Source organism: Bubalus bubalis, chromosome 8 (genome assembly GCF_019923935.1).
Source record: "Bubalus bubalis isolate 160015118507 breed Murrah chromosome 8, NDDB_SH_1, whole genome shotgun sequence".
Classification (NCBI taxonomy): Eukaryota; Metazoa; Chordata; class Mammalia; order Artiodactyla; family Bovidae; genus Bubalus; species Bubalus bubalis.
In genome coordinates, this window is record NC_059164.1 from 34,983,204 (window position 1) to 35,002,239 (window position 19,036).

Consider the following 19,036-nt stretch of genomic DNA (forward strand, 5'->3'; position numbering starts at 1 on the left):
ACACTTCTGGGTTTCTGTAGAATAATGACAACCACCTACATTGGAATCTCTTCTCACAGCCTCTAAAAAACCCATATAGAATAAGAAGGAATGCATATGAAACCACCCTTAACGCATCTCTATATCTTAACTAGGAGACAGAAAATACCACAATCTTTAATTTACATAAAAATAAGGAAAGAAACATCCCAAACTGAGTAGTGCCAGATTTGGAAGCTACAAGTGAGGAGGAGACTGAACAGAAACCCATGAGAGAGAGGGAGTCCTACATTTAGGTACTGAAGGAGGTCACAGCATAGACTGCTGGGGAATTATTTTAAAAAGGACTTGAAAACACAGAATCAAAACATGTACTTTAGGAAGGCAAACCATAGATTCTGGGAGAAAGGGACTCCTTGGGGAATTGGTACTGATGGGAAAGAATAAACAAGTGGTGGAAACCAAGCATTCTAAGGAAAGAGAATCATAAAATCAGAAGACGTTATCAATCTTTCTCCTCCACTGAAATGAAAGGAGCCATTTACGAAGAAAACTGCCTCCAGTTGTACCAAAAGAACTTAGAAACTAAGAAAGTTAGGAATCCGCACCCAAACTCCTCATAGAGAATTACCTGCTTTGCTGGTTTAGGAAAATTTATTCTTTCAGAAGGAACAGACATTAGCAAAAAAAAAAAAAAAAAAAGAAAATCCATGTTTAATTTAGGGAAAAAAAAGCCAAAAATGAGAATCAAAACATTTCCAGTGATGAAAATCACTCTCATTCAAAATAAAAATATCAAAAAGAAAAAAGAAGGAAAGATAAAACTAGAGAATATAAAGAAAAAAACTATAGAAATGTGAAATTATTCATATAGTATATAAAGTGCAAAATAATACAAGTTTCTTCAAAATAAATTAATCCTATTAAACATAATGAGCTTAATCCATCTACTAAAAGGTAAACATTTTCAAACTGACTCAAAGTAAAAGTCTACTATATATGTTGAGTTAATGAAATAAGTCTAAAATGATATTATTCAGAAAGTTGAAAATGAAAGGATGAGCAAAGATGTATCAAGCAGCAAAGGAGGCGGTTTATAATATTAGACTGTAATACACAAAGGAGATGTTATGGTCATCTATGGGCCAAAGATTAGAACACCTAACTTTATAAAGTAGAAACTACAGGCAAAGGTAGAAGAAATAGACAGAAAATAAGAGGATAGATCATATGAAAATATATAGACTAACAGAGAAAGGTCCTTCAACTCAGGTGCACAAAAAAAGTCATGAAAACTGACCATATATTTGGCTGCTCAAATCTCCCTAATTTCTATAAAGCATAAATATTGCAAATAACATTTTCCTACATGGATACAATATATTTAGAAAATAATATAATTTTAAAATAAGCAAGAACAACAATATCTCTTTTTCCTGGTGGGAAAAAAAACTCTATTAATTCATTGGAGGAAGAGGAAATAGGAAATCAAATTGCAGAATTTTTGAAAAATAATGACAATTTAACACTACATATCAGACACTCTTGTCTCTAATTCAAGTGATAATCAGAAGAAAATGTATCTGTTTATATTAATAAAAATCAGAGTGAAAATAACAATAAAATTCTCAAAGCAAAACTTTTAAAAAAGGAAACTAAAAACAAAAAAGCAGGAAGCAAATAACTAATGCATAGCAAAAATTAATGAATTTTAAAATAGAAAACAGTACAACCAACTAATCAATGAAAAAGTTGTTTTTTAATAAAAAATCAAAATAATTACTAGCCCACCTAATTAAATATAAAAGAAAATTAACAAGAAATTACAACTGATAAAGATCAATGAAACAAAAAGAAAATTAAAAATTAAGTAATTATTGCCCAACTCTAGGCAGATAAATTTATAAACTTATATGAAATAGATAACATCTGCTACTGCAACTGCTAAGTCACTTCAGTCGTGTCCGACTCTGTGCGACCCCATAGACGGCAGCCCACCAGGCTCCCCCGTCCCTGGGATTCTCCAGGCAAGAACACTGGAGTGGGTTGCCATTTCCTTCTCCAGTGCATGAAAGTGAAAAGTGAAAGTGAAGTCACTCAGTCATGTCCGACTCTTAGCAACTCCATGGACTGCAGCCTACCAGGCTCCTCCGCCCATGGGATTTTCCAGGCAAGAGTACTGGAGTGGGGTGCCATTGCCTTCTCTGAGATAACATCTAGGAAAATATAACTTACCTATATTTAACCCAGTAGAAATAGAAAGGTTAAATTTATATAGCAGAAAAAAGGTATTAAAGATTTCCACCAAACCTTCATAGACCAGACATTAACAATTATATGATAGTATTCATGAATAATCTGAAAGAATCCATGATTAAAGTTAAGGAAACAATAAAATAATTCAGAAAATTAGCAAAATATAACATTAATATATAGACAGCAATAGACTCCAGTACTCTTGCCTGGAAAATCCCATGGACGGAAGAGCCTGGTGGGCTGCAATCCATGGGGTCGCTAAGAGTCGGGCACGACTGAGCGACTTCACTTTCACTTTTCATTTTCATGCATTGGAGAAGGAAATGGCAACCCACTCCAGTGTTCTTGCCTGGAAAATCCCAGGGACGGGGGAGCCTGGTGGGCGGCTGTCTATGGGGTCGCACAGAGTCAGATATGACTGAAGCGACTTAGCAGCAGCAGCAGCAGCAACCTCTACATCTGAGGCTTACCTGGTAGTGCTAGTGGTAAAGAACCTGCCTGTCAATGCAGGAGATGTAAGAGACATGGGTTCGATCCCTGGGTCGGGAAGATTTCCCCGGAAGGAGGGCATGGCAACCCACTCCAGTATTCTTGCCTGGAGAATCTCATGGACAGAGGAGCCTGGTGGGCTTACAGTCCATAGGGTCACAAACAGTAAGACACAGCTGAAGCAACTCAGCATGCACACAACCTCTGTATCTATTAACAATACCCAGGTAGAAGATATAATGAAAGTAAAACCTAACTTACAATATCAGCAATAATGTAAAACAATGAAACATTAAGAAATATACATGGGAGTTTCCTGGCGGTCAATGGTAAGGACTTAGGGCTTTCATGTCCATGAGTTCAATCCATGGTTGGGAAATTAAGATTTTGCAGGCTGAATAGTGCAGCCAAAAAAAGAAAAGAAATGTACAAAACAGTTAAGAGAAAAGCTTTAAAACATTATGGAAATACAATGAAGTAAACTTGAACCAATAAAAAGGTGTTGTTTGTTATTGGTTTGGAAGAGTCAAGATCATAAAGAGTCATTCCTCCTCATCTTGCATGATTATTTTCTATTTTAATCTTAAAATCAGTTGGTTTACCTCTGCAAAAAAAAAAAAAAGGTTAACTATGAATCATACTATGTGTGTCTATCTTCTTTCACTAACTACTGGTTTTCTGAAGCTAATGTACATTGCTGGCATAGTTGTAGTTTATTTTTATTGCTCTATAACCTTCCCTTATGTGAACTGTCCACAATATATTATCCTTCCTATTGTTGAGGATAGTTTGCATGGTCTCCAAGTGAGACTATGTCAAATAATTTTGTCATGAACATTATTGTATAGTTACTTTGATGAAGATATTCATACCTTTTTCTTGGGCTCAATCTATGCATAGAATTGTTGCCTATAGGGTATGTATACATTTAGGGTTTGGTAGATAATGCTAAAGAGTTTTCCAAAAAGGTTGTAAAAATTTACATTTTCATCCACAATGTATGAGAGTTTGGATCCTCCCATCCTTAGCAACTACTGGCATTTTGTCCTTTCATTTTGGTCATTCTGGTGGATGTGTAATGGAATCACATTGTGGTCTTAATTTGTATTTCCGTGGTAGCTGCCGACATTATTGGCCCTTTAAATACCCTCCTTTATGAAAAGTCTGCTCAAGTCTTTAGACCATTTTATATTACTTTGCCATCTGGCCTTTGGTTAGATTTAGTCAAGAGAAAAGTTTGTAGATGATCAATAGATGAGAAACAGAAAGGCTTTATGCTTCTGGGTCTCAAAATGAAGCAACTTTTGGTAGTTTCTGGTAGCTGCAGGAGAAGAAATAGCAGGGTCAAAGTGTTTCTAACTCCAGCATCGCAGAGCTAACACCTTTCATCAGCCCACTTCTGGTTAAGGCAACACATTTTAGCAGATCCAATAAGGACTGGAACACCACACTCAACAAAGACTTGCAGCTTTGGAGCATTAGTAGTATCTAATCTCTCAGGATCATTCTTTTCCTTTTACTCTTCCAGACCCCATCCTTCTCTCTTTTGTTGCTCCTTCCAACATTTTTCATCTATTTCCCTATACTCCGATTTCCTATCTTAAATGCCTTTGGCTTGACAATTAAATGTTTGGATTGGTTTCTGTGTTCATAACTGGCTCATAAAGGGCCTGAGAAACAGAAAAATAGAAGCATGTTCATGAAGCATTCTTAGTGATAACAAAACATTGGAAACAACTCAACTGGCTATCAACCTGAAAATGGATAACTCATGACATCTTCACACAATAGTATCATTAAAAGCAATGAAAATGAACAAAAAGCAACTGCATTCACAACAGGGAAGATGAATCTTAGATACTGCTGAGTAAGTGAGTGAGTGAAAGTCGCTCAGTCGTGTCTAACTTTTTGTGACCCCATGGACTGTAGGCCTCCAGGCTCCTCTGTCCATGGGATTCTCCAGGCAAGAATACTGGAATGGGTTGCTGTTCCCTTCTCTGAGGATCTTCCCAAACCAGGGATAGAACACAGGTCTCCCACATTGCAGACAGATTGTTTACCATCTGAGCCACCAGGGTAAAGAAAGTCACAGAAAATTATTATTTTTAGAAAGCTGTTATATTTATATAAAGTTAATAAGAATAAAGCATCATGTTGGATATTGTTTAGAGCTATAATAAGTACAGAAAAATGGCAGAGAAAATAAGCAGTAAATTTAGAATATTGTTCATTTCTGTATGGTAGGCAAGAGGATGGAATCAGGGAAGAGCACAAAGAAAAGTTGAGAGAATTATAATTTTCTAACTCTTAGTTTAAGTGGCATATTCTTCAATGTGAGTTCTATTTTATTGTGTATACATGTGTGTTTGCTATTTTTTCTATTTCAAATGCCACATAACAAAAGTAATTTTTAGAAAAGGCTTTTTTTGAGAGGGGAGGGGTGGTGTGGCTCTGCAGCACAGCTTGAGGGATGTGGGATCTTAGTTCCCTGATCAGGGATCAAACCTGCACCTGTGGCAGTGAAAGTGTGGAGTCCTAACCACTGTACTTCCAGGGAATTCCTAAAAAGAAGACAGTTACTGTACACTAAAGTCTGGAGGCAGAAAACAAAATTCCCATTATGTACATGACTATACATCTAGGTCTATTTTCTAGACTTCTAATTTGTTTTATTTGTTTATCTGATCTTTAACCAATACCTGACTGTTATCAACTGGCTAACAACATGAGAATGGATAACTCCCAATGCATTCAAACAATAATATCACTAAAAGCAATGAAAATGAACAAAACAACAGCATACACAACAGGGATACACAAATATCATAAGTTTATAATATTCTAATAGTTAATATTGGAAGATCACCATTTTTAATACTGGACATGCTATCAATCATACCATACTTACAATATTAACCTTCGTTAGTGTGGATCACTTATCTTTTATTATTATTCTTAATTAGTGAAACTAATTTCTTGATAATTTTTAAATGGTCATGTTTTTGTCTTTTAAAATTAGCTCCATTCTTACAGTTGGATATTTTACATATTGTAAAGTTAGAGATAATTTTTAAAATACACATATTATCATAGACTTTTAATGTAGATTCTTTTGGCAAACACATGAATAAATTTTGGGAAGTAAAACTGTTTGCCACAGGTAAACATAATTTTACTGAAATGTCAAATAGAAAGAGAAGGCAGTTTTTAAATAGTAGTATAGTGGCTTATTATTATTCAGTAAATTAAGGTAAATAAAATTTAAAAGTCAACTATTTGATGAACGAATGTTCCTTGCAAATGAAAATTCCAGTAAAGTGTATCTATGCTTCAAGGGTCAGAATGATCACTGAACTAGATAAACTTAAGCTATAGGATTCCATTTTAAGCTTATAATTTGCAAAAGCAATAACTCCATGTTAAACTGGGCATTTTGGAAAGTTGTATTTATTCTTCGATAAGTGAGATATAATTCAGTCTATTTCAGTAGAGAACTTGCCAAAGTAAGGGTGCAGATTAGGCCCACTCGCCTACTTAACACACAAGCAGATCCAGCCAAATGGAAAATGTGTGATTTAAGTCCTTTTTTTTTTTTGTATGTAAAATAATAACAATGATGGACTAAGGATTTAACATTCTGGCCTGTTTTAAACCTTTGACATTCACTTAGTTACTAAGTTATTAAATGATAATGATAGCTACATGACAGTCATCCTCTTGATCAGCAGAGATCATTTCCCATTAACCCCATCTCAACTGCTGTTTTAGGAAAACATGGCGGGCATTTAAAAAAAATTTAATACATTTGTTATATTTTCATTTCTGAAGAACAAGTAGGAGAGAAAAATATGCAGAGAATGAAAATCAGGATTCTCTTAACTATTATACATTTTACTTTTTAATGGAAAAATATGCATCATCCCACAGCTAAAGAAATATTAGAGGGATAAACACAGTAGGAAAGGAAATCATGAATTTTCTCCTATTTGTGGAAACTGATGGTTTAAGTTTATTCAACACAAACCTCACTATTTAGGAAAGAAATTCTATCTAATGCATTTATTTGGAAAGCACTTCTATAATATCTGTAAGAATCTGTGGGTTATTTTGGAAAATTTTCCATTTTTTAGGGATACTGATTTCGTTGTGGCTAAGCTGCTGTTTAAGACCTTGAACAAAACAGAAGTCCTGGAACGTCTTCCTGCTGTCTGCACAGACCTGTTTTCTCCAGTTACCACACAAAGGAATAGTTTAATTCCACTTGGAATATAGGTATGTTTGAGTTTCAGGAAATAATAGAGCACGGTAGATTAGTTGTGAACTAGAACAAATAAGCCACAAGAGGGCATATTTTTCTTGGTTTCATCACTCTTAAATAAATAAGGCTTGCCTCAATTAGGTATCATAGGAATCCCTCCCTTTCTCCCACTTTCTTAGAATACACTTGTGTCCACAGCATGCTCTAAGGGTGGAGTGGTGGTGGTATGAGGTATTAAGAAAAGCAAACTTAAAGATATTTTTTTCTTATATGATGTATAGGAAAGTTGTTTGCTTTCACTTAAAATATTTCTTTGGGGATGGTTTGTTTATATAAGAACATTGTTAAAAATAAAAAAAAAATTAAAAATAAAACAAAAAGTCATTTATTTTATTTTAAACTCCTCCATTCTGCAATAGTTCTGTGGAGTCCTATATCAGACACAGAAAGCCTTTCCAGTTTCTAGTGAATGTTCATAGTCAAGGAGGTTTTCTTTTCTGAGGTCTCAGGACTTGGGCCAAAGGGGTTGGGCTGTGTTTTTATTTTTGTTTTGAAGTGCATTCCTGCTGAATTTAATTATTCACCACACCCCAACCCAGCTAAGTAAATATAACCTTAAGATTCTAGCTTAGAAAGGGTTTGAAAAATAACTGATTTTTATTTTTTCCAAAAAAAAAAAAAAGGGCTATATAGCAGGGTGCTGTTTTGCAGAGGGCATCAAGGCAAGTCACGAGAAGCTAGGTGATCACTCCGTCTTCTTGTCTTTCATTTCCTCATGTATAACATGAAGACTAGAGGATCTTTGAAGTCTCTCCTAACTCTAAATATTTATGATTGTGATGTTATAAGAGTTTAAAACACAAAGACATTATAGTTTCACATTCCGATGAACTATTTATAAACTATCTTCTGTCTTTATTTGATGATGAGAAACGGGGATCCATTTACTTCTGAGAGATCTATGCCTAGCTAATACTATGTCTAATACTGTATTAAAGGTGAAAGTCAGGTGTGTTCTTTTCCACTACTAAACATGATATAACGATCTTAATATGTTACTACCTAATGATCCAGTGATGAGTGAACTGTCATGATCAAATGAAACAGATGTGAAAAAATATCTTCAGTTTATAAAGGGAAAGTATCCGATAGAAGATTAGGAGTTGGGTGAGCTGCTTTCAACTCATGTCATCACTTGTTTCAATTAGACATAAACTAAAACATACCCCAGTTTTCTCATACGAGTATAATAATATCTTTTATCTATTGGTACTAATGTGCTAATACATGGGAAAATATTCATAAAATAGTATTTTAATTTATAAGGCAGAAAGGTTTTATGTCTGACCAAGGTATGATTAGTTTTATAGAAGTGAGCACTAAATGGATTGGGTTTCGTCTCCATTTCCTTGTCTCTGTGCAGAGAACTTTGCAGTCTCTTTTATCTGTCTTTTTCCTTTTAATTTTCATAGCTTTGTCAACAGAAGATTGTACAGAAAAGTACTTACTTTCTGCTTAAAGTATAGTCAAAACCTCTGAGATTCTGCTAGATTTAAACTCTGGAGCCAGTAATTATCATTCTCCTGTCTCCTGGGCAGAGGTAGCTATATGTGGAACTGGAAAAGCCTAGAATATACCTATTCTATCCTTTTCCATCCATGCTACCTTCCTTTATGGGTTCTGAAATAGATTAACGATTCTTGAAATTCTACAATTAGAATTTTATTCTTTAGCATTATTCAGTATCAAAATGTAATCCTTAAGAAATACTGTATTTCATATTATCTAATGTATATCTACTACCATAGAGTGAAAATGACTTTGATTCAATCTGTGAGCCCTAAGGAAGATGAGTGGTGTGTCACAGAGGAATAAACTGGACACTCAAGACAAGTTTACTCATTCAATAAAGTTTCCAAGCACCTGGAAGGAATTTTGTTTTTCATTTTTTTTCTTTTCTTTTTCCCCTCAGTCTAGAACAGATATAGCAGCACCAATTAGGTAGTTCTGATGATACATACTGGCTTCCCTGGTGGCTCAGCGGTAAAGAATCTGCTTGCAATGCAGGAGATGTGGGTTCCATCTCTGGGTCAGGAAGATCCCCTGGAAGAGGGCACAGCAACCCACTCCAGTATTCTTGCCCAGAGATTCCCATGGACAGAGGACCCTGGCTGGCTACAGTCCATAGGATTGCAAAGAGTTAGACACAAGGGACTGAGCACGCATGATGAGAGACATCTCTTTCAGTGTAATTAAGGATCGTTTGCTGAGACTCGAAGAGTCACCCTTGAAGATAAACTAAACTATATAACACACCTTATTTTTTAATAAAACTCTGTAAAATACTTTTCGTGTGTGTGTGTGTGTGTGTGTGTGTGTGTGTGTGTGTGTGTGTGTGCGCTCAGTCTTTTCCTACTGGATGTTATTTTAAGAATGCAGATTGGGTATTAACCAACACTGCAGGCCAGATTACCAAACTGCTTTGCTGCTGCTGCTGCTAAGTCGCATCAGTCGTGTCCGACTCTGTGCGACCCCATAGATGGCAGCCCACCAGGCGCCCCCATCCCTGGGATTCTCCAGGCAAGAACACTGGAGTGGGTTGCCATTTCCTTCTCCAATGCATGAAAGTGAAAAGTGAAAGTGAAGTCACTCAGTCGCGTCCGACTCTTAGCGACCCCATGGACTGCAGCCCACCAGGCTCCTCCGTCCATGGGATTTTCCAGGCAAGAGTACTGGAGTGGGGTGCCATTGCCTTCTCCCACCAAACTGCTTTAGATAACAGTAAATTTCAAACTCTTAAAACCAGTTGTAAAACCATACTAGGGATATGTGGGATCCATACTGTGTGGGATCCTGTAGAGTTAGTAGAAATTTCAGAAATAAATTCAGTGGCTAATTATTGTCATCACAGCCACTGTTTTCATTAACTCATTTAACCCCCAAATATTTGTTAAGCACCCACCATATGCGAGACACTCAGAAGTATCGTGAGGATTACAAAGCCCTGGGCACAGCTGAGGCCATTCATCACAACTGAGCTGTGTGGTTGACTCTGCCTGCTGCGTGCTCGGAGTAATTAAAAGGAAAGAAAGCACAGAACTCAGTTTCCAGATGTTGTCTTCTCATGGTATGTTCAGGATGCCCTAGAAAATGCAGTCTAAATTTGAAGTCAGGGTACTTCAAACTAAATCAGTTTAATACAAATTCATAGGCATTCATTGTTTTAGGAGCTAGAGAAACAAGAACACAAAACAGGTGATACTCTTGTATGGGATGCAGACAAATACATAACTTAGTATGATATAATGTGAAAGAGATGTATTTGGTAGCGAAATCAAAGTGCTTTGGAAAAACAGGAGAGAGTGACTATTTCTTTAGGGGTTTTGTGGAAAAGGTTGAGACAGTAGCAAAAGGGCGATGTCATTTAGCTTGAGTATATTAAGCTAGGATTTGAGACAGGAGGGAAAAAGGGGAAATCTAGAGTTAACCACAATTCTAGTTAAATACAACATTCTGGCCAACAAACTGACAAAATATTAGAAAATTAATAGAGTAAAAATCAAAAGCTTCTTATCACAAACCCACCATGTGCAAAACCCTAAGCTATGCTGGGGGAGACAAAAGAGGCATTTTGTTGTCACAGCTTGCAATTTGGTCTGGGGGCAATGACCTAAACAAATAAAACAATATAAAAATATTTTAAAATGTAGCAAACATATCAAGCATATGGTTAACTATAAAATGAGTGGTATGACACTGAATAGAAAGCATGCAGCAAAAAACATGGCTATATGTTGGAATAGTCTGTAAATTTCCCTGTATCCAAAGAAGAAAATTATGGGGTTTGTTGGTTGACAGTCAAAACCAAGGTTACAGTGATGGGGCAGTATGAGACACAGGAAAGAACCTTGGTTAGAGTTAGGAAACTTGAATCCCTCCTAAGCTGGCTCTGCCACCAAACATCTGTAACTTAAAATGACTCATTTAGTTCTGGTGGCCCTCAGCTCCCTGAGCAGAGGAAGGCTGAATGAAGAGTCTCCTCCCCTAGACCAGTTCTTCCATTGTTGCCATTGTCTGCTTATTGCCCCCAAACCAAACCCCGCCTTGTCATTTGCCAAGGGAGCTCTGAGACCTTACAAGCTGTGCTCTTAAATCAAGCTGACAAATGCAGGACCCCGTGGCTGCTTTTTTTTTCAGAGGTTCCACCCCAAGTCGGTTTTATGTTTCAGACTAATAAGTGCAAGGTGTGTGACCACGGACCTAGAGTTCCCATAATAGACACGTTAGCCAATAAGACCCAAAGTTTCAGGACTCATCATTTGCACAGCCCTTCTCCATGTCCCTGAGGTCAGCCTGATAACGAATTCATTTCTAAAATCCGTGTAATCAAATCATTAATATTTCTGTATTCATTTTCTTAAAGGGGATCCCAAATCCAAATCGTATGAGTTCCAGGCTCCACAAAATGTGGATTCAGCCTATTCCTCATACACTTCCAAGTTTTCTATTGCGTGACCAAGGTGTGTACAAATCTACAAAGGGAAAGTAAGACAGGAATAAGTGACTTAACTCTGTTGGTCTGGTATGAGGTGAAGAGGAAAAAAGACTTACACCTTCTGTTGTGTGTGTGTTTGTTTTTTGTTTTCCTTCTGCTTGGTCTTCCCTCGGTGCCAGCCCTTTATTGGTGGGCTGATTTCTGTCGCTCATCTTTCAAGGCCAGTTCTTTCAAGGCCACTAACAGTAACAGCGGATCGTAATTTTACAGACTGGAACACAGGTACTCTTTTAGAGTCCTAGAGTTTCTGAGACAAGGTTTGTCCTGTTTCTTCCGCGGGGAGTCTTTGGAGACTTCATGGTATACAATAAACAGGCCCTAAATTCACGGAGGCGAGGGTTCAAACGTCAGAAGTTCCTTTACATACACAGTGCCCTGACCGGAAAAACATCCCCCAGCGCGGCTGGGGCTACATTTAATCCACGCTGCTGACAGCCCGCGCGCCGACGGGGATGGACTTCTGCACGCTGTGGAGGACTGGCGTGCGCACTGAGAAGGGGGGGCCAAGGGCTGGGGGAGGAGATCGGAAGGGGAGAGGTAATCCCCAGCGTTTTGAGCATCCCCTTTTTAGAAAGACTGAGTCTCTCCCGGGACAGCTGCTGCGGTCACACCACAAACTTAAAAGCCGGCCTCCCGCTCCGAGCGTGCCTTTCCTCGCCACCCTCGCCTCCCCTCAGCTCCAGCTGGTGCCTGGCTCCGCGCCGCTCCGGCAGGGCGCTTGGGGGTCAGCAGCGCCCCCTGCCTCCCGGCCAGTCCTCTGTGGCCGCAGCCTCCTCGCTCCACCAGGGCCGCCCGCGGCTCCGCGGCTCAGCTAGCGCTGCCGCTCAGAGGAGGTCGCGCCGGTGTCCCGGGTCGCCGCCTCGCTCGCGCACCTCCTGCATCCCCTTCCTCTCTTCCTGAAGAGACAGCGGGCACCGAGGGAGAGAGAGAAGAGGTCGCGGCAGGTAAGGCAGGTTTCGGGTCACCTGCTGCTCCTGTGGGAGGGTGCTCTGGGAACTGCGTTGTTCAGTAGGGGATGACTGGATTCGGGGGTGGCCGAGGGTCTGAAGTGAGGATACAGAGTGGCTGGGAGATACGGAACATTATATGGGACGGATAGAGGTCTCCGGAGCTGACAGGAATAGGTCCGCCGGGGGCCAGACGGAGAATCCGGCGCTGAGGCGCCGACGGTCCGGGCTCGCGGCACAGGGACAGCGTGGCGGCGGGCGCAGCCCCCACACTCGCCACCACCGCCGCAGTCTCCTCAGCCCGAGTCGGGCAAAAGTTTTCCTCCCGGACGCGCCCGGGAACTTCGCTCGTTCTCGTTCCCTCCGGGACGCTGGCGGCCGGGAGCGCTTCTGAACGTGCCCCTTGGCTCCCCCGGCTGCAGGTTCATTCGCAGACGCGTCGGTGGGGACCGTCTGAGGAGGACTTGACCTGGGGCGTCTGCGCCCCCGCTCGCTCCTTTTCCCGACGCGTGGGGGAGGGGACGGGGAGACCGTGGCGGTTGTTTGTGTTGTGGTGCTTTTGGGGAGGGATGGTCGACGCCTTTTACCCTGTGAGGGAACCGTGACGCTCCTTCTGACGGGAGCTTGCATCTTCCCAGACTCGGAGGGCAAAGTTGGAAACAGACACCAGCCTCAGAGCTGGCTGACTGGGAAAGGCGGTTCTTGCCAAACGCACTCTTAAGGGAGCCGGGCATCCCCCGGTAGCCTCGGCTGGGCTTCCTCAGAAAAGGCCCGGATTTGACTCCTGCCGGGAGTTTAACCCGCCTGATTTAACCCCGTGGGGTGTTCCCCAACCCCTCCCCATGCGCCGGGAGTTCATGCGTTAATGGGCCGCCCTGGAAGCGCCCGGGCAGTTTTCGGCATCACCTGATTCTCCTTCCCTCACGACCTAGTTCAACCTCGTGGGCTGAGTTGCTTTGCTTGCTTCCCGGCGCGCGGAGGGGACCTGACAGGAGAAGAAGGAGGCGCCGCGCTCCCGCGACCAGGCTGGACTCGAAGGGACTGGACCGGAGCCGCGCGCCCAGCAGCTGCGGCCGCTGATGTCCCCAATTTTAAGTTACCGAGACTGGAGTTAAATAGGCGAACTTTCCGCTGTTTAGCCCCGAGTGAAGCTGTAATGAAAGGCAAATGCCTCTACGAGGACTCTTCTTTCCCCACCAAAGCCCCTCCCATCCTTAGCCTGTCAGTGCCATTTGCCAGAGAAGGGGCGAGGGGACCGAAAGTCAAATTTAGCCGGAAAGATTCTCCTCCCGTGGTGTGTGTTGAGGAGGGTGTCCCTAACGGATGAAAAGGGTTGAGGGCGACGCAGACTGGATGAGACCCCACTCCGGGGTCTGGGGCTGCTATTGTGTAACCATGGCAACCGCCGGGGCAAGAGCGGTCAGAGCCTTCCGGGTTCTGCACGTGGAAAGAAAAATGTGAAGGGTGGGGAAGGGAGAGAGTCACATGTCATCACTCCTGTGTTGCCTTCGCTTCTCCTGCTGTTCTGAGCCAGACAGCTAGGAGGATGAGCAGGAAAGGTCTGGGTTGGGTGTGAGCAGCCAGCAGTTGCTTTAACTCTGTCCCGCCTCAGAATCACTGAGGCCTGTTCTAGCAGCTAAAGCTGGCCAGAGAAGCCGCCGCTGATAGGCTACGAAGTGATGGTTCAGGTCAGGGAGATGGGAAAAGGCCTTGGCCTTTGGAAGAGAAAAGGCCAGGAAGTACAGGAAGGTGATGTGGGAAGAGATAAGAATAGGGTCAAGAGGTAGCTGAGAGACAATAAAAGGGTACTGATCTGGACTGCCAACATTTCAAATGGAATTTGCCCATTTATGAAGTGGAAAACTGGTGGAAAAGGGAAGGGACAAACACATTGCATCCTAGGTATTTTGTACATTATCACCATTAATATTCTCAACAGCAGTACTTTTTTTTTTTTTTTTGTACACACAATTTTACTAGGCTTTATATTATGTCAGTCAGCAACCTATATTGTGTGACTGCCATTGTCTGAAACCTCAGCAAGGTCTCTTGTCCCTTTATCCGGGTACTATGATCAGATTTTTCTCCCTCTCAGCCAGTAATTAAAGTATTGCATTTAAGGGCTTCCCAAGTGGCACTAGTTGGTAAAGAACCCGCCTGCTAATGCGGGAATTGTGAGAGGAGGGTTCGATCCCTGGGTCTGGAAGATGCCCTGGAGGAGGGCGTGGCAACCCACTCCAGTATTCTTGTCTGAAGAATCCCCATGGGCAGAGAAGCCTGGAGGGTTACAGTCTGTAGGGTTGCAAAGAGTCTGACACGACTGAAGCAACTTAGCACGCGTTGCATTTAAAGTGTAGGTCAAAAATGTGATGCTTTGGAAAGGTGCTACATTAAGCCATGAACTCGCCATGTTTAGTTAGTTTTTCTTTTTAAAGAAAAGAAACCGAGTTAGAAATGTGGGGTGTCCCATTTTGGTTTTTTTCAATTTTAAGAAAAATTATAATTCTTAAAAATGGTATTGGTGGTTAAGGGAGTAAACAAAGCAGTCACTTTCCTTTTAGAGATGAGCTATTATGAGATGTGAAGGTGTTAGCTGCTCTGTTCAAATGTAAACTAGTAAGAGGTGGAGCTGAGACTGGAACTGTTTTACCTGGATGTAGGTCACCTTTTAAGAACTTCAGGCAGCTTTCCATGACGCCACTTAAAGGACCTTTCTAAGATCAGTTTGATGCAGTATCTGTATATTATAATTTACAGGGGAAAAACCCCAACAATTTAAATGGGATTCAGGGTTGAAGATGGGTATGGTCCACAACAAGTGTGTAGAACAAGAATCTTATGTACATGATATTAATAATTTATATTTATACAGGTCACTGTGCCTTATGGGGAATTATTTAATAATGTTTATACAGGAAAAACAGAACAAAAAGAAACATTTTATCAAATAGTAACCCTTTGGCTATGTTGAGAAGATTCTCTGAGGTTAATGAAGTTTTCCTTAGTCTACTTACTGCCTTCACAACCTGATACCTACAAACTTACTTCATATTTTGGCACCACCATTTCACCTTTGTGTCTGTGGCCCATTTGCTTGCAAGAAGTAATCATTTGACTCCTGTTACCCTCCTGCTGACTCTCTGAGAGGGGAGATTAAGGGAAAATGCCTGGCAATGCAAAATGTTTTGAAATTTTCAGAGAACTATAACCAACACCAGTAGAAACTAAGGGTAAAAGATAAAGAAATAATTATGTATCTTTTCTTTTGCCTTTTTGCAGACTTTGTACTTAGTCTTAGATAATTTGCTCTATAATTTTGCATGGGAAAATTATACACAAAGCTAAGTTTTCAATCTCCTTTGTGTGTGGAGGGAGCTGGTAAGGGTGGGAGTGGGAATTATTTTTGGTGTCAGGGAGGGTCTGGAATATAAACAATTACAAAGGCAGAGGAAGCACATGTACTGTTTCTAGTGACAGGCTAACACATTAAATATAGGTTTGAACTTGAGTCACCAGGCTGAATTACTCTCACGTCTTTTCCAAAACTAGGAAATATATTGTTTGGAGTTGGAGTTAAATTAAAACTATATGTTTCATGGTGCTCAGGTCTTATTCCTCATACTGTGGTCTTTTTGCATTGCATGGGTATTTGTAAACTATCAAAAGTTTTTCACAGACCTGAAAGTTATCTGTAGATGTCCTCTGGAATTGGCAGATATCTCTGTTGCCCTCTGTTTGTTTTCTGCTTGGACAGAGTTACTGGGTTAAGTCATCCCCATTTTTATTATTTAGAACATCAACTTATCAATCTCAAGGGGAAAACTTTCCAATTGGTGGTGATTTAATGAATATTAGTATGTCTTCAGATTGTTTGTTACAACTTCATTATGGAAAAGAAATGTGACTGAACTTTACTGTTCTGTTTGGGAGACATAATAATTTGATGATATATGTTTTTTGGATAGAATTCTTGTCAATTAATAAATGATTTATTTAATAAACATGAGTAACCATAGCTCTGTTTGAAAAGCTATTCTTTTTATATGTACCTGGAGCTATATAGATAACCTAAGTAAAGTATTAATAAATATTTCAAGACTTGATAACATATTCCTTGAAGGAAAAAGAAACATTCATATTTGTGAAATAAGTAGTAATAACAGTAATAATGACTGACCATGGGAAAAATTTGTTAATCCCACACCTTGTTTACCTCAAAACTTAGTTAAAAAATACTTCTTTACTCTAGGAAATCTTGGCCAGAATTCCTTTTTATTATTATATCTTCATCCTGCCTTTTAAGCTAATATTCTGAGTTTTTCAGTCATTTGTTTCCTTACAATTTTCTTTATAATTCCTAACTGGATCAAAAGGACCTGGAAGTTAGGATTTGTCTTCTCTAACTTTTTATAACTTTAGGTTAGTACAATGCTAAACATATTTAGATACTTAACAAATATTGAAATCTAATTAATTATCAAGCAGTTAATAAAATGATTTTGAATCACTTTGTCCCCTATAAAAGATCAGCTTAAAGCTCTTTGGTTTTATACTTTACTTTCTCTGAGATTTTAGAAAGGAGAGTTTTGCTTTTATATGAGTTTTAACCTTTAACAGAAAAAAAAAGTTGAGATGCGGAGTGTTTTATCATAATGCATAACATATAGGAGCAGTGTAATGATCATGTGAAATAGGGTTTATAAAAATACTTAGTAAAAGGTTGCATATTACAAAAAGTTATTTTCTTTTTGAATTTATTATATTTTTTAGAAGGATCCAATTAAGAAATGAGAATTTGCATCATCTGTGTCCACCTTATTTCACCTTAACTTTAAGTCGTTTTTGCTGTTTAGTTACTAAGTTGTGCCTGACTCTTTGTGATCCTACGGACTGTAGTCCGCCAGGCTTCTCTGTCCATGGGATTTCTCAGGCAAGAACCCTGGAGTGGGCTGCTGTTTCCTTCTCCAGGGCTCTTACTGACTCAGGGATCGAACCCACGTCTCCTGCCTTGGCAGGTGGATTCTTTACTGCTAAACCACCAGGGAAGCCCAAGAAATATAAAGCTAAAGCAAATTCACTGCAAACAAGAAATGCACTGATAAGAGACTGCAACACATTGAAATTATTTTGAAATTTAAGTAATAATAATGAGGTATACTTAAATTATTAGACATTTACAAATATAAATTATTCAAGACAATGTTTCAAAAAGTCGGAATATGTAATAAGATAGATTGTTCATATTTAAATTTTAAATGATTTTGGTGACTTTTAATTTATCATCATTAATATTTGATCTTTTATCTCCATGTAAATAATAATGTTTAATTATTTCTAATAGTTATGAACCAGGACTTCTTTAACCAACCTTCTAATCTTTTGCTGGTAAATTTAGACAGTTTGCTCATTCTTTTGCCATGCTCAGTAAGCCACACATGTTACCCTCCTATAAAAATAAGTAGAATTAAAATTCTACTATAAAATAAGTAGAATTAAGTGATCAAGTATTCACAGAAGAGTTTGTGTTTCTCTAAATCTGTTATCCATTTAAATATATGGGGTCTTCTGCTTCAGAAATTAGAAATGACGTACTTTATGTCCCTTGTTTCTTCTATAGGGTATTTAACATAATACTATAACTTCAACATTTTATGTTGTAACTTCAACATCTCAAGTATGTTCTAGTAAATCATAGGAAAATGGGAACACTTGGTGCATTTTTCTAATGAAATAGAATTAAGCATTATTAAATGGGGCCATAACTACTAAGAACAAAGTCAAGTAAAACAAGTCTAGATTACTGAGCAGAAGAAATATAGTATTACTACTTTCAGGGAAAATAAATAAAATTGTATAGATATAGAGAGGTGATATTATTACTCTACCATCAGGTAAATGTCTAATATATTTTCCTGTACTAATTATGTACTTTTTTTATTATAGTATTATATTTGGTCCAGAAATATATAGCTGGTCCAGAGCCTGTATAGCTGGTACCTAGTAACTGAGTTAAATATATATAGTTTCAAGCATTAGATTAGCAGAAATTAGACGAATACAATTTCTCAGTAGAAATATTGTCTGGAGTTATGTTAGTGAAGAGACAGAGAAATAGTATAGTCTAAGTTTTTAACATCAGCATGTATGAACTGCATAAAAGCAATGTCCAGAAAAAAAGTACCCTCTTAATTTAAATAGTCCTATAGACGCCTTTAAAAAAAAAAAAAAAGACATATTGACAGCTGAACATGTGCCTAATGACTTCCTAATCTCAAATTATACCTAAATAATCTAGTTTTATTTGATGGAATGTATAAAATCAGTGTGAGGCTTTTACTTCTTTTTTGTTTTCTCTCCTTCTAAAGCCCAGTCCACAAATATGACATTCAGGCATTTCTTGCATTTTGGTATTTGCTATTGTTGATTTCAGATAAATATTTGCTGTTTATATCTGAAATAATTGTTCTATGAAAGAAAGAAGTGTGTTCTAAGGTAAAAAATGAATTTTTTTTTTTTTACTTGGAGGAGCACTTTCAATTTTGAAATGTAACA

At 39.0% G+C, this 19,036-nt stretch overlaps 1 protein-coding gene across 3 annotated transcripts in view; it reads left to right on the forward strand.

The window, feature by feature from the left end:
* Window positions 1–12,127: 12,127 nt before the first annotated feature.
* SEMA3D (semaphorin 3D) overlaps window positions 12,128–19,036 on the forward strand; it is a 224,602-nt gene continuing 217,693 nt past the window's right edge. For all 3 annotated transcript variants that reach the window (XM_044946569.2, XM_006052907.4, XM_025291019.3), the window contains exon 1: window positions 12,128–12,481. The gene's annotated coding sequence lies outside the window, so the exon portion shown is untranslated. The remainder of the gene's footprint in view (window positions 12,482–19,036) is intronic.